This window comes from Lissotriton helveticus, chromosome 2_1 (genome assembly GCF_964261635.1).
Source record: "Lissotriton helveticus chromosome 2_1, aLisHel1.1, whole genome shotgun sequence".
Taxonomy (NCBI): domain Eukaryota; kingdom Metazoa; phylum Chordata; class Amphibia; order Caudata; family Salamandridae; genus Lissotriton; species Lissotriton helveticus.
In genome coordinates, this window is record NC_136059.1 from 578,489,265 (window position 1) to 578,503,126 (window position 13,862).

At 50.3% G+C, this 13,862-nt stretch overlaps 1 protein-coding gene across 3 annotated transcripts in view; it reads left to right on the plus strand.

Annotated features, from left to right (window-relative positions):
• The first annotated feature begins 4,731 nt into the window (after window positions 1-4,731).
• LOC144819435 (uncharacterized) overlaps window positions 4,732-13,862 on the plus strand; it is a 360,173-nt gene continuing 351,042 nt past the window's right edge. For all 3 annotated transcript variants that reach the window (XR_013607366.1, XM_078677326.1, XM_078677325.1), the window contains exon 1: window positions 4,732-5,373. The gene's annotated coding sequence lies outside the window, so the exon portion shown is untranslated. The remainder of the gene's footprint in view (window positions 5,374-13,862) is intronic.

Sequence of the window (13,862 nt, forward strand, 5' to 3'; positions counted from 1 at the left end):
GTAAATGCAGCACACCATAGGTGACGGAACAGCGGCACAGAATGACTAACACATCCCTGGTGATGCGCCAGTCATCATAAATGTATCCCTATGCTTCTTATCTAAATTTTCAGGGGCTGCTCAGAAACAAAATGTGCCATTTTCCTGAAAATTTCAGCCAATTCCGTCCACAAACGCCAAAGTTATTAGACATAGAATTTTCAAAAAACCCATAGAGAAAAAATCCTAACTATATATACCTACTGGCGACCGCCAGTAGGTAATATATATATATATATATATATCAATTCAAAATACGAGCTGAATCGCTCGCAGCGCCTCTCCCAGCCACTTATGGAAGGCGGTCCGTGACGAGGCAGGCAGCCTCATCAAAATATACCACGGCTGTTCTCCTTTCTCGAAAAGCAGCAGTCACGGACACAAAAAAGAGTTTAGTGCAGCAAACCTCAATTTATTCAGCAATCGGGTCTGGCAAGAATTACACTCAACGCGTTTCAGGATCACTTCCTTGTTCACGAGTGTTTGATCCTACGTTGCTTTTCGTTTTATACAACACATGACACCCTTTCACCGTAGAGAGTGAAAACAGACTAGGCTTCTTGTGAATAAACTTTTCAAATACGTCTTAAACACAGATGCAAGAATAAGCATAAATGTGAAAATACCTGAGTCTGAAACGTAAATAAAAGAAAGCCTAAATGAAAGCATAAGTGAAAGCATAAATATACCTTATACTGCCGCTAGTAACTGAACATAGTGTTCGTTCGTGCTCATTGCGAACAATAAAGCTATAGCTTAAAGAAACAGTGTTGCACAAAGTAACCAATTACATAGGACTGATCGCTTCTTTAGTTTACGCATATCTTAGCTGCCAAATAACATGAGTTTCAAATCTCAATGGATGTGGACATCGAATCAACGAAATTACATTAAATGCCCATGTGGGCAGCACATCACTGTTCTTTGTTGCACGGATAAAACAGTCTCCTTGTGTTGCTACCTGTTGATTGAGCCCCAGTAGGCTAATAAATCATCAAGACCAACCTCAGTGCCCTGAGCTTCAACATTCCATTTTGCGGCATGATGTACACAATTCTTTACTAAATTTCATTTCTTCAACTTATGCAAGTCAGATGTAAAAATGAACAGAAAATAATAACAAGCATTTGCAATGCAATAGGTCTCGCATTAGGAAAGTTTGAGCTATTGGCATTGTAAATGACAATATTTTTTTATGTGTTGGTTTTGAAAATGGATAAATTAATAGCATTGTTATTTACAATGCCAATAGCTTATACTTTCGCAAATGTGACACCTATTGCATTTGTAATGCAATATATGTATTGTTGAGAGTGGGAGAGCGTGACAGTGGGAGAGTCAGTGAGTGGGTGGACGGGAGAGTCAGTGAGTGAGTGGGTGGGTGGAGTGGGTGGGTGGGAGAGTCAGTGAGTGGGTGGGTGGAAGAGTCAGTGAGTGGGTGGGAGAGTTAGTGAGTGGGTGGGAGAGTTATTGAGTGGGTGGGAGAGTCAGTGAGTGGGTGGGAGAGTCAGTGAGTGGGTGGGAGAGTCAGTGAGTGGGTGGGAGAGTCGGTGGGTGGGAGAGTGAGTGGGTGGGTGGGTGGGAGAGTGAGTGGGTGGGAGGGATAGTGAGTGGGAGGGAGAGTGAGTGTGAGGTAGAGTGAGTGGGAGGGAGAGTCAGTGAATGGGAGGGAGAGTCAGTGAGTGGGAGGGAGAGTCAGTGAGTGGGTGGGAGAGTCAGTGCGTGGGTGGGAGAGTCAGTGCGTGGGTGGGAGTGTCAGTGCGTGGGTGGGAGAGTCAGTGAGCTGGTGAGAGAGTCAGTGAGCCGGTGGGAGAGTCAGTGAGTGGGTGGGAGAGTCAGTGAGTGGGTGGGAGAGTCAGTGAGTGGGTGGGAGAGTCAGTTCTTCATTTCCTCCGAGGTACTCCTCATCAGTGTCATCCGCAGATAAGCATCTCTGTGGCTCGGCTCTCAGCAGTGCCACATATAACTGCCCTGTAGGGCACGTGCCAGATAGGACCCTAGCGCGGTTGTTAGCCCCTTCAGAATTAGCACCCTCAGCTGCCTGTCAGCCAGCTAACAAGGAACACGAAACCTGGTTATTTTTGCTACTTTCAAAGTTTTGTCGCGCAGTGGGAGTTTGCTAATCCGAGGGGACGTCCCGAGGTCCCGTCGCCTCTGGAGGGCAGCGAGAGGTTAGGAGGAGCGAAATCCTTAATAAACCAAGAGTTTGTCCACCCTGGCGCTTATCCTGTCGGCCCAGCACTGTTTTCGAATGAAATGTATAAACCTCTGTTGCGGACTCTCTGCTGCACCGTGTCCTTTGGCAATATTAAAAGGTTTTTCTCAGCTACTGTAAAACAATAAGCTGATAATTGGGGCATTAGGACACGGTAGGAAGCACCCGCAGCTGCGCTCGAGACTGCTCTCGGAGTCAGCGCGTGCAGAGGGGCACATCTTCCTCCGCTGAGCTGGCCTACCGCTGCTATCTGGGGAACAAGAAGCCCCTCCCCCTTCCAGAACCCTCTCAGGTGAGCCAGGGTCTCGAATGTGAATTTGTTTATCTCCGGGTCCCAGGGCTGACGCACGGAGCTGTTGACATTCTATGTTTGATGGTCTGGAGGGTCCAATGCACTGAAGGGGGTTTGAGTCCTCACGGGAGGCCAGGAATAATAAATACACAGTCTGCATAGCTGCCAAGGTTTCAGATTGCTATGTGTGACATTTTCATAATTTCAGTGTAATTATGAGTGACATTTCAAGGACTATGAGTGACACTTTCTCACAAGCAAAACCAAGCAATGAAGACGAGGGAAAAATACAAATATCGCAAATTACACCCATTTGAGCAACAAAAAACTAAGAAATTCTTAAAACTCCTGCAAAGCACCAGAAATGGAAGGACAATGACTGAAGACGGACTGAGGGACTGCAGTTCTCAGTGACAGAGGGAAGGCAGGCACTGCAGCTGCTGAGATTGTCTCATTGATTGGATCCTTCATAACCGCACGCTAGCCTAAAAAACAAATCTTACAGCATAGCGAGTGCAACAAGGAGATATACTGTCACTCATTCTCACAGCAGGCTGGGTCATGTCATTACCTTGACAGGCTGCTTCACTTCTCTCGGAGGGACACGAGGCCCTGCAGCCCCAACCCTGCTCTCACAACACACCTGGGAGGGCAAGGGACGGGTTCAGTGCCTGCAGGCCCGGTGCCAGTTGAGGGTGAAATGCTCCGGGAGGAGGGACTGCTGAGGCTTGTGTTGGGACCTGGCCAGTGTTCTACCAGCACCACTGGTATTTATTTTGCTGTACAGGCTGGCACAACAATAAGCAAAATCACGAAAGCAGTATTTGTATACATTATCTGTACATACTTCAAACAATAAATATAAAGCACTTTTAAATGTGTGCTTGGGCTACTTTAACGAGACCTGGTTAATAATTGTAGGCAACAAAGGCAAAAAAGTGATGTTATAAATAAATGTATATGATTTTGTTTAAAATCATATTTCATATGATACACGGGACTTTCAGACTTTTAAAACAACAACTGGCCAGTATTTTGTTGGTGGAAAGGAAACAACCGTAGCTGAAGCAAAAGCACTACAAGTACCAGACACAGGTTAGTTTATAGTGGTGTTGTACCATACGGAAACAGGGTGTGTGTGCTGGGGTTTTAGGAGACATCATAAGTAGCATGATGTCATAAAATGAAACGTAATTCTTTGCTGCATGTTTTGTCTACATGTTATATGAAGGACTTGCAGCCCTACACTGTAGATTGTGTACCGGAACCAGTAGTAAAGAATCATGGTGCATCGAACGGTCCCAGAATGACACACTCGATCCCCTAACTCCGACGGAGGCCAGGCAACACTTGACGCTAGCACTAGCAGGAGTGTTGGGCGCGTGGAAAAACAAAACTTTAAGCAGGCGCCCACTGTTGTGTTTGCCTCGGAAGTCAACCACTGCATGAGTACAGTGAGAGGCGCAACTTGGCAGAAGATGTGAAAAGGCAAAGCGCAGTCCCCCTGGATACACACGAGGCACTGACTGTCTATTTAAAGATAACAGTGTTGACGAGCAAGGCACGGGTTCAGGCAGTTTGTGCGATGGATGTAAATGACCTGCACAGGGACCGGGCACAGAAGTTAGTTCTGCAGGCATCAGTCACGTGACAGAGAGTTGAGACAATCGTGGGGTCTCAGCTGCTAATGCAGCCAGCTGAGCCCAGCACCAAAACCGTGGCAAGAGCCCGATGAAGGCTCGAGACACTGTAAGCAGCCTTCTACCAGGTAGACGCCCGGGCTGCTAAAATTATTAAGTGGTGTGTTATAATCGTGGTTAACTCAACAATGGTAGTTATGTCTGTCAGTCTGAGTCAATATTTTTATTGTAGTCACTGTGCACTGCACCGCGGCCAGCTAAGTACGAGCGGCATCAGCACGACGATATCACAAAAAAGAAGCAGACTGCGGCAATTAAGTGTACCATGAGTTCAAATCAGAGGGACTGAAGAGGAAGTGCAGGAATCTGCTCCAGTGACTATAGACTCCTACGAGCTTTGAATTAGACAATCACACATCAGCTCAAGTCATAATTCCTTTCTCTTTGCTCCTCTTCGCGCATCCTTCTCAGGGCAGATTTTAAATAGTAAATTACATGAACAACAACACTACTGAAGTCAGTGGCAGTAGGCAGCCTGGCCAATGTACTTACTTGCTCTGTGTAGTCTAACAGGCAGCTGGCACTAGTAGTGTCTCATACTTTCTGTAAACAAGAGTTGAACACTCGCTGCGACCCTACAGCACTGCAGGTAGCTCTCCCCGAGGCCTCTCTCATGCGCGGCCATGACTGACAAAGAGAGCTGCAGTCTGGCATGCAACCCCGGGTAATATGCGTAGGTTGGAGGCCAGGGGCACGCTCAGAGTTTATGGCGCGGATGATAAGATAGATGCGGACACCACAACTCCAGTCAAATACCCCGCCGTTTCTGACCGACCTCACTTCCTTCCTGGCTGTTCCAGGACATGAGGTCACGATATCCGGGATCCCCCCTCTTCCTGCGCAGTCACAGCCAGTACACGGCAATCACTTCTGAGGGCAGGCCCGGCCAATCCGCTCGCGGCCGACCGGAAGTCCCGCCTCCCGAGGTCCGTGAACAGGCATGCCGGCGCATGGAGCGCCCTGCCGGTCCGGGGTAGCCCGGGTCCCCAGGAGGGGGCCAGGGAGAAGGAGGAGTGTGGCGCCTGTTGTGGGGCTCCTCTGACCTGAGGAAGCCCCGATTCAGAAGAGGAGAGGAGAGGAGACGAGACGCGGAGCACGAGAGGAGCCCCGCCGGAAGAGCGCAGTCGGTGAGTGGGGCCCAGGGCTGATGTGAAGTGCATGCGTGCCTGTGTGTATGCCTGGGGGTGGGGGGGGGAGTGTATGTGCGTGCGTGTGTGCGCGAGGGAATGTGTGTGCGCATGCGTGACTGTGTGTGATTGAGAGAGAATGCGAGGTAGGGGATAGTGTGCCTGTATGTGTGCCGTATGCCTGCGTGTGCATGCGCGCGCCTGTGTGCGTGCGTGCGTGCATGCAGAGGGGTGGGGGCTGCCTGTGTCTGTGTGTGAGCAAGGGATTTGCACTGCGCATGCGCAGCTACCAGACGCTCGCTCCCGAGGTGAAATCCGACCTCGTCAAAGCGCGCGTCTGGTAGCTGTCCACTCTCCCAATAACGGGCAACATTAGGTCTGAAGCAGACTCTCTCAATGCTCACGCATTGAGAGTACGTCTGCTCGACCTAATAACAATGTGTCACCCATATATGAAAAAGTAACCTAAATAATAAAATACGATCAAAACAGTTAAAATCACAGTTTACTCAGCGCGCTTTAAATAGTTCTGGGCGTTCTCTGGAAGGTACTTACATACAGCCAAATTTACATTTGTCAAAAATATACTGATTACCCTAAATAAACGGCTAACTCCCCATCACAGTTATGGCCTGCAAGGGTAAGAGTCCTATATTGTATGATGAGCTTAGACTCTAATCTGCGGAGTTCTTTTAATCTGTTGCCTCCCCATATATCTGCCTTGACAAAATCCAATACTGCAAAACTCAATAAATTGGTGTTCTGTTCGTGTTGACTTTGAAAATGGTGGGCTATGGGGTAGGCTTTGTCCAAGTTTTTTATTGCACGTAAATGCTCTAGGATCCGTATTTTGGCCTTATGGATAGTGCTTCCAATGTAGGCTAAACCACAGGGACAATATAACGCATGTACCGCGTACTCTGTATTACACGAGGTGTGCTTCTTAATCACATAGGGCTTACATTCTGAGGACAGGATACATTCTTTCTTATTTCTGCTATTTTTACAAGCTTTACAGCTTCTACATGTGTATATATATATATATATATATATATATATATATATATATATATATATATATATATATATATATATATATGCAAAGAACTCCTTTCCAACAGAGAAAGGCGGAGGCCGGAGGCGGTTAGCAGAAAAACACTTTATTTCACGGATGCATCAGTTGAGTGGCGGCGAATGAATTTCGGCAGTCTCTAGCCTTCTTCAGCGCCCTCCACTCCCGATAGTCTAGCAATGAACCCTGTAGCTCTGCTCCACCAGAAGTAATGGTGACGACACATAGCTCCTCCCCTAGCAGTCAGCTTACCTGTTGGAGATCGTAGCAAATGTTGGAAGTTCAACTCCCAACATGCATCATGATTATGCATGTGGGTCGGTGGTGTGGGGGGTGAAAATCTTGGGCTCCGGTGTCAGTATGCAGGCTGGGGGTGGCATGACTCGATCCCACACATCCAAGAGCAAAAGCGCCTCCTCCAGTCCCCTCGGGCAGCTACAGCCTTGAAGATCGAAAAGACAGTATGTGCAGGGACAGCCATGCAGCACATAACATCCTAGAGGTAAAAAACCCCGCTCCGCACTATTCAATCAATCTTCAGGGCAGACTCCGGAGCTCTCGATCCCTCGAGCCAAGAAAACACTGTACAACAGTGCGGTGCCAGATAAGTCCGGGTCACTTGAAGTAGCGGGGCCATCCGAACCGCGCTTCTGGCAAAGCGCAGAAAATATGCAAAGAACTCCTTCCCAACAGAGAAAGGCGGAGGCCAGAGGGGGTTAGCAGAAAAACACTTTATTTCACGGATGCATCAGTTGAGTGGCGACGAATGCATTTCGGCAGTCTCTAGCCATCTTCAGCGCCCTCCACTCCTGATAGTCCAGCAATGAACCCTGCAGCTCTGCTCCACCTGAAGTAATGGTGACGACACATAGCTTCTCCCCTAGAAGTCAGCTCACCTGTTGGAGATCGTAGCAAATGTTTGAACTTCAACTCCCAACATGCATCATGATTATGCATGTGGGTCGGTGGTGTGGGGGTTGAAAATCTTGGGCTCCGGTGTCAGTATGCAGGCTGGGGGTGGCATGACTCAATCCCACACATCCAAGAGCAAAAGCGCCTCCTCCAGTCCCCTTGGGCCGCTACAGCCTTGAAGATCGAAAAGACAGTATGTGCAGGGACAGCCATGCAGCACATAACATCCTAGAGGTAAAACACCCCACTCCGCACTCGTCAATCAATCTTTAGGGCGGACTCCGGAGCTCTTGATCCCTCGAGCCAAGAAAACACTGTGCAACAGTGCGGTGCCAGATAAGTCCGGGTCACTTGAAGTAGCGGGGCCATCCGAACCACGCTTCTGGCAAAGCGCAGAAAATATGCAAAGAACTCCTTCCCAACAGAGAAAGGAGGAGGCCAGAGGGGGTTAGCAGAAAAACACTTTATTTCACGGATGCATCAGTTGAGTGGCGGCGAATGCATTTTGGCAGTCTCTAGCCTTCTTCAGCGCCCTCCACTCCCGATAGTCCAGCAATGAACCCTGTAGCTCTGCTCCACCTGAAGTAATGGTGACGACACATAGCTCCTCCCCTAGCAGTCAGCTCACCTGTTGGATATCGTAGCAAATGTTCGAACTTCAACTCCCAACATGCATCATGATTATGCATGTGGGTCGGTGGTGTGGGGGGTGAAAATCTTGGGCCCCAGTGTCACTATGGAGGCTGGGGGTGGCATGACTCGATCCCACACATCCAAGAGCAAAAGCGCCTCCTCCAGTCCCCTCGGGCCGCTACAGCCTTGAAGATCGAAAAGACAGTATGTGCAGGGACAGCCATGCAGCACATAACATCCTAGAGGTAAAATACCCCACTCCGCACTCGTCAATCAATCTTTAGGGCGGACTCCGGAGCTCTTGATCCCTCGAGCCAAGAAAACACTGTACAACAGTGCGGTGCCAGATAAGTCCGGGTCACTTGAAGTAGCGGGGCCATCCGAACCACGCTTCTGGCAAAGCGCAGAAAATATGCAAAGAACTCCTTCCCAACAGAGAAAGGCGGAGGCCAGAGGGGGTTAGCAGAAAAACACTTTATTTCACGGATGCATCAGTTGAGTGGCGGCGAATGCATTTTGGCAGTCTCTAGCCTTCTTTAGCGCCCTCCACTCCCGATAGTCCAGCAATGAACCCTGTAGCTCTGCTCCACCTGAAGTAATGGTGACGACACATAGCTCCTCCCCTAGCAGTCAGCTCACCTGTTGGATATCGTAGCAAATGTTCGAACTTCAACTCCCAACATGCATCATGATTATGCATGTGGGTCGGTGGTGTGGGGGGTGAAAATCTTGGGCTCCGGTGTCACTATGCAGGCTGGGGGTGGCATGACTCGATCCCACACATCCAAGAGAAAAAGCGCCTCCTCCAGTCCCCTTGGGCCGCTACAGCCTTGAAGATCGAAAAGACAGTATGTGCAGGGACAGCCATGCAGCACATAACATCCTAGAGGTAAAACACCCCACTCCGCACTCGTCAATCAATCTTTAGGGCGGACTCCGGAGCTCTTGATCCCTCGAGCCAAGAAAACACTGTACAACAGTGCGGTGCCAGATAAGTCCGGGTCACTTGAAGTAGCGGGGCCATCCGAACCACGCTTCTGGCAAAGCGCAGAAAATATGCAAAGAACTCCTTCCCAACAGAGAAAGGCGGAGGCCAGAGGGGGTTAGCAGAAAAACACTTTATTTCACGGATGCATCAGTTGAGTGGCGGCGAATGCATTTTGGCAGTCTCTAGCCTTCTTCAGCGCCCTCCACTCCCGATAGTCCAGCAATGAACCCTGTAGCTCTGCTCCACCTGAAGTAATGGTGACGACACATAGCTCCTCCCCTAGCAGTCAGCTCACCTGTTGGATATCGTAGCAAATGTTCGAACTTCAACTCCCAACATGCATCATGATTATGCATGTGGGTCGGTGGTGTGGGGGGTGAAAATCTTGGGCCCCAGTGTCACTATGGAGGCTGGGGGTGGCATGACTCGATCCCACACATCCAAGAGCAAAAGCGCCTCCTCCAGTCCCCTCGGGCCGCTACAGCCTTGAAGATCGAAAAGACAGTATGTGCAGGGACAGCCATGCAGCACATAACATCCTAGAGGTAAAATACCCCACTCCGCACTCGTCAATCAATCTTTAGGGCGGACTCCGGAGCTCTTGATCCCTCGAGCCAAGAAAACACTGTACAACAGTGCGGTGCCAGATAAGTCCGGGTCACTTGAAGTAGCGGGGCCATCCGAACCACGCTTCTGGCAAAGCGCAGAAAATATGCAAAGAACTCCTTCCCAACAGAGAAAGGCGGAGGCCAGAGGGGGTTAGCAGAAAAACACTTTATTTCACGGATGCATCAGTTGAGTGGCGGCGAATGCATTTTGGCAGTCTCTAGCCTTCTTTAGCGCCCTCCACTCCCGATAGTCCAGCAATGAACCCTGTAGCTCTGCTCCACCTGAAGTAATGGTGACGACACATAGCTCCTCCCCTAGCAGTCAGCTCACCTGTTGGATATCGTAGCAAATGTTCGAACTTCAACTCCCAACATGCATCATGATTATGCATGTGGGTCGGTGGTGTGGGGGGTGAAAATCTTGGGCTCCGGTGTCACTATGCAGGCTGGGGGTGGCATGACTCGATCCCACACATCCAAGAGAAAAAGCGCCTCCTCCAGTCCCCTCGGGCCGCTACAGCCTTGAAGATCGAAAAGACAGTATGTGCAGGGATAGCCATGCAGCACATAACATCCTAGAGGTAAAATACCTCACTCCGCACTAGTCAATCAATCTTAAGGGCGGACTCCGGAGCTCTCGATCCCTCGAGCCAAGAAAACGCTGTACAACAGTGCGGTGCCAGATAAGTCGGGGTCACTTGAAGTAGGGGGGCCATCCGAACCGCACTTCTGGCAAAGCGCGGAAAATATGCAAAGAACTCCTTCCCAACAGAGAAAGGCGGAGTCCAGAGGGGGTTAGCAGAAAAACCCTTTATTTCACGGATGCATCAGTTGAGTGGCGACGAATGCATTTCGGCAGTCTCTAGCCATCTTCAGCGCCCTCCACTCCCGATAGTCCAGCAATGAACCCTGCAGCTCTGCTCCACCTGAAGTAATGGTGACGACACATAGCTTCTCCCCTAGAAGTCAACTCACCTGTTGGAGATCGTAGCAAATGTTGGAAGTTCAACTCCCAACATGCATCATGATTATGCATGTGGGTCGGTGGTGTGGGGGGTGAAAATCTTGGGCTCCGGTGTCAGTATGCAAGCTGGGGGTGGCATGACTCGATCCCACACATCCAAGAGCAAAAGCGCCTCCTCCAGTCCCCTCTGGCCGCTACAGCCTTGAAGATCGAAAAGACAGTATGTGCAGGGACAGCCATGCAGCCCATAACATCCTAGAGGTAAAATACCTCACTCCGCACTAGTCAATCAATCTTCAGGGCGGACTCCCGAGCTCTCGATCCCTCGAGCCAAGAAAACACTGTACAACAGTGCGGTGCCAGATAAGTCTGGGTCACTTGAAGTAGCAGGGCCATCCGAACCGCGCTTCTGGCAAAGCGCTGAAAATATGCAAGGAACTCCTTCCCAACAGAGAAAGGCGGAGGCCAAAGGGGGTTAGCAGAAAAACACTTTATTTCACGGATGCATCAGTTGAGTGGCGGCGAATGCATTTCGGCAGTCTCTAGCCTTCTTCAGCGCCCTCCACTCCCGATAGTCCAGCAATGAACCCTGTAGCTCTGCTCCACCTGAAGTAATGGTGACGACACATAGCTCCTCCCCTAGCAGTCAGCTCACCTGTTGGAGATCGTAGCAAATGTTCGAACTTCAACTCCCAACATGCATCATGATTATGCATGTGGGTCGGTGGTGTGGGAGGTGAAAATCTTGGGCTCCGGTGTCAGTATGCAGGCTGGGGGTGGCATGACTCGATCCCACACATCCAAGAGCAAAAGCGCCTCCTCCAGTCCCCTCGGGCCTCTACAGCCTTGAAGATCGAAAAGACAGTATGTGCAGGGACAGCCATGCAGCACATAACATCCTAGAGGTAAAATACCCCACTCCGCACTCGTCAATCAATCTTTAGGGCGGACTCCGGAGCTCTTGATCCCTCGAGCCAAGAAAACACTGTACAACAGTGCGGTGCCAGATAAGTCCGGGTCACTTGAAGTAGCGGGGCCATCCGAACCACGCTTCTGGCAAAGCGCAGAAAATATGCAAAGAACTCCTTCCCAACAGAGAAAGGCGGAGGCCAGAGGGGGTTAGCAGAAAAACACTTTATTTCACGGATGCATCAGTTGAGTGGCGGCGAATGCATTTTGGCAGTCTCTAGCCTTCTTTAGCGCCCTCCACTCCCGATAGTCCAGCAATGAACCCTGTAGCTCTGCTCCACCTGAAGTAATGGTGACGACACATAGCTCCTCCCCTAGCAGTCAGCTCACCTGTTGGATATCGTAGCAAATGTTCGAACTTCAACTCCCAACATGCATCATGATTATGCATGTGGGTCGGTGGTGTGGGGGGTGAAAATCTTGGGCTCCGGTGTCACTATGCAGGCTGGGGGTGGCATGACTCGATCCCACACATCCAAGAGAAAAAGCGCCTCCTCCAGTCCCCTCGGGCCGCTACAGCCTTGAAGATCGAAAAGACAGTATGTGCAGGGATAGCCATGCAGCACATAACATCCTAGAGGTAAAATACCTCACTCCGCACTAGTCAATCAATCTTAAGGGCGGACTCCGGAGCTCTCGATCCCTCGAGCCAAGAAAACGCTGTACAACAGTGCGGTGCCAGATAAGTCGGGGTCACTTGAAGTAGGGGGGCCATCCGAACCGCACTTCTGGCAAAGCGCGGAAAATATGCAAAGAACTCCTTCCCAACAGAGAAAGGCGGAGTCCAGAGGGGGTTAGCAGAAAAACCCTTTATTTCACGGATGCATCAGTTGAGTGGCGACGAATGCATTTCGGCAGTCTCTAGCCATCTTCAGCGCCCTCCACTCCCGATAGTCCAGCAATGAACCCTGCAGCTCTGCTCCACCTGAAGTAATGGTGACGACACATAGCTTCTCCCCTAGAAGTCAACTCACCTGTTGGAGATCGTAGCAAATGTTGGAAGTTCAACTCCCAACATGCATCATGATTATGCATGTGGGTCGGTGGTGTGGGGGGTGAAAATCTTGGGCTCCGGTGTCAGTATGCAAGCTGGGGGTGGCATGACTCGATCCCACACATCCAAGAGCAAAAGCGCCTCCTCCAGTCCCCTCTGGCCGCTACAGCCTTGAAGATCGAAAAGACAGTATGTGCAGGGACAGCCATGCAGCCCATAACATCCTAGAGGTAAAATACCTCACTCCGCACTAGTCAATCAATCTTCAGGGCGGACTCCCGAGCTCTCGATCCCTCGAGCCAAGAAAACACTGTACAACAGTGCGGTGCCAGATAAGTCTGGGTCACTTGAAGTAGCAGGGCCATCCGAACCGCGCTTCTGGCAAAGCGCTGAAAATATGCAAGGAACTCCTTCCCAACAGAGAAAGGCGGAGGCCAAAGGGGGTTAGCAGAAAAACACTTTATTTCACGGATGCATCAGTTGAGTGGCGGCGAATGCATTTCGGCAGTCTCTAGCCTTCTTCAGCGCCCTCCACTCCCGATAGTCCAGCAATGAACCCTGTAGCTCTGCTCCACCTGAAGTAATGGTGACGACACATAGCTCCTCCCCTAGCAGTCAGCTCACCTGTTGGAGATCGTAGCAAATGTTCGAACTTCAACTCCCAACATGCATCATGATTATGCATGTGGGTCGGTGGTGTGGGAGGTGAAAATCTTGGGCTCCGGTGTCAGTATGCAGGCTGGGGGTGGCATGACTCGATCCCACACATCCAAGAGCAAAAGCGCCTCCTCCAGTCCCCTCGGGCCTCTACAGCCTTGAAGATCGAAAAGACAGTATGTGCAGGGACAGTCATGCAGCACATAACATCCTAGAGGTAAAATACCCCACTCCGCACTAGTCAATCAATCTTCAGGGCGGACTCCGGAGCGCTCGATCCCTCGAGCCAAGAAAACACTGTACAACAGTGCGGTGCCAGATAAGTCCGGGTCACTTGAAGTAGAGGGGCCATCCGAACCGTGCTTCTGGCAAAGCGCGGAAAATATGCAAAGAATTCCTTCCCAACAGAGAAAGGCGGAGGCCAGAGGGGGTTAGCAGAAAAACACTTTATTTCACGGATGCATTAGTTGAGTGGCGGCGAATGCATTTCGGCAGTCTCTAGCCTTCTTCAGCGCCCTCCACTCCCGATAGTCCAGCAATGAACCCTGTAGCTCTGCTCCACCTGAAGTAATGGTGACGACACATAGCTCCTCCCCTAGCAGTCAGCTCACCTGTTGGAGATCGTAGCAAATGTTCGAACTTCAACTCCCAACATGCATCATGATTATGCATGTGGGTCGGTGGTGTGGGGG